This window comes from Eublepharis macularius, chromosome 15 (genome assembly GCF_028583425.1).
Source record: "Eublepharis macularius isolate TG4126 chromosome 15, MPM_Emac_v1.0, whole genome shotgun sequence".
In the NCBI taxonomy this organism is placed as follows: Eukaryota; Metazoa; Chordata; class Lepidosauria; order Squamata; family Eublepharidae; genus Eublepharis; species Eublepharis macularius.
The window spans coordinates 28,548,980-28,551,633 of record NC_072804.1 but is presented as its reverse complement, the minus strand read 5'-3'; positions in this window follow the sequence as shown (position 1 = coordinate 28,551,633).

The window sequence follows — 2,654 nt, the reverse complement described above, 5'->3', positions numbered from 1 at the left end:
TTCACCCTGCCTTCTTCCCAGAGATTCAAAGCAGCTTACAGGGTCTAAGGCAAATAAAATGTGTCTGCAGCACCTACTGCTAATGCTTTGCTAATTTTCTGTGTTGCCTCTCTCAAAGATGCTGCTTTCCTTGCTGCTTTTGGGGACAGCAGAGGGCTTCAGCAGCGACAAGACTTGCTGGCTGGTTAAAATTGCCAGGAAAAAATGACATCAGGACAGGCTGAAAGAGTGGCACAGGCTGCCAATATTTGCTTCTAGCACAATTCAAAGTGCTCGTTTTTAGGTTTGCAGCTTCTCACTGGCCAGGGACCAGGATATGTTCCCTTAGGACTTCACACCAACAACTGATGTCTTCCACAATCCTCCTGGATGCTGATCCCTCAGAAAGCACAAGAGACAGAACCTTATTTGTTGTAGCCCCTGATGGCTCGAGTGCCCTCCTCCCACCCCTATTAACCTGGCTCCATCAATGCTGAACCTGAATAATTGAAGGAATTTATATTTGCTTAGATGGTTGCAGGCTTTACCTGCTCCAGCCAGACTCGCTTTAGTGGGCTTTCTGACCAGTCTCTCCTAGGGACTGCACTCTCCTTTTACTGCTAGCAGTACTGTTCATTTTGATGCCACTCTCGCCTATTGTCATTATTACTGATATTTTGCTGATTTTATGTCGAGGGTTTTTTAAAAACTTGCAATACTGTTTTCATATTCTTTGTAAGCTGCCTCAAGAACCCCCGTTATAGACACAGGAGGAAAAATGGTATAAATACATAGAGCTTTCTCTAAGCAATTCAAGTAGCAGCTGGGATCTGAATTAATTTTGCTTTAACCGCGTTAGGGTTGAAGCAAGACGAAATGTTCTGATAAGTCAAGATGGGTAGCCATGTTCGTCTGTCTGCAGCAGCAGAAAAGAGCAGGAGTCCAGTAGCACCTCTAAGACTATCAAAATTAGTGGTGGGGTATGAGCTCCCATGAGTCACAGCTCACGTCTACTGGACTCTTGCTCTTTTCTACTGTTCTGATAAGGAAAGATACTTCCATTAGCAGAACAGAGTTTTTCACCCTTCACTGCAGGGCACTGCTTTTTCTGAAATATGCAGGGGGTGGGGGAGGAGGGGAAATGGAACAGAAAAGGCACAAGGGGCAAAGCGATGGTCTACAAAAGGAGGGTGAAGTTGGTGAAAATTGTACCTTCTTTTTCATCAGCCCCATATTTAGTCTGCATCTAACCCTTCTGCTGTAGAGAGACCTACCATCACCCAGAAATTTTAGGAAGGAACATGAGCTTCATACAATAACAGCTTTCTAGGCTGTATTGTGAATACTGAAATGCCAATATGCAACTATATTTTGGTGTAGGCCCTGACAAAGTACCTGTGTTGCGCTGCTTCGGGGTCCACCCTGACTCTGGCCAAACCAGAGGTGTTAAACGTTCTTCCCAGACAGGTAGGGCCTCCTTTTAAGACCAAGACTATGACATGCAGAGTGAGGGACATCCACTCCCCCAGTGCTGTTTTCCGGATCTGAATCAGCCCTGGAGTGTGGTCATTTGCCCTCTGTACAAATGGACTCCATGCAGGGCAAATGATGGCTCCCTTGGGCAAGTCCAGATCAGGTAAATAGCACTGGGAAGAGAGATTTAAACCCCTTCATCCTGTAGCCTTGATCCAGGCTGGGCCCTCACATCTGAGAATTATATTTCAGCATGGAACTCCCAACACAAGTCTGGTCGGACAGGAGCTAGGATGGACCCAGAAACAACACAACAAGCAGTTAGGCATTTTGTAAGGACCTATACAAAAATATATTCGCATGTCAGTGTTTCTGCGTTTGCAATAATACTTGGAAGGCTGCCATTGCATGAAGTCAGAATGGAGTTCGGGTTCCTCCCTGAAATTCCTGGGTGACAGTAACAACCCTTGGAGTATACAACAAATATTCTTTAAAAAATTCAGATCCCAGAGACCCCTTCTTTCTCTTCCCTTGTATTCTAGAACTTGGCAAGATTTCTACCCCTCACAGCCCAGCACCCAATCTTATGTGCCGTTGTGTTAATTACCCCTTTATAATAGGTAGCTGAATCCAAGTTTCCTTTCTGTTAACCCACAAAACTTTCTTCTATCAGCAGACCAGAGCCAGTGACTTCTTACAAACATGACATTACAGCTACTCTGCTGAAACAAACATTATTGCCGCTTGTGGACTAGGGTCCACAGAAGCCAGTAGAGAACCAGTATCTACATTACGCAGGAGCATCCCATCAGCAAACAACATTACAATGTTTGGACAGCATTTATACCAAACATGCTACCACAACAGCTACACTGGTGCAAGCTCCTCCATATGCATGTACCCCAAAAGGATTGGCATGGTCAACATCTGCTTCAAAGCCTTATTGAAAAAACAGCCTTCCTTAGTCTCTACTTCACAAACATACAAACCATGTTTTTCTTCATGTTACTATAAATTTATTCTTAATACAACAGAACATTTCATCATTACATTTTTTGCAGACTGCCTCCCCAAAAGGCTACATGGCTGAAGGTACTATGCACCTACCCTGTAAAAGAAACAGAACAGCTCTCCAGAGTTAGAGAACTTATTTCAAGAAGTACTCAGACAACAACTACAAAGGCGCAGTTCACTACAGCTGA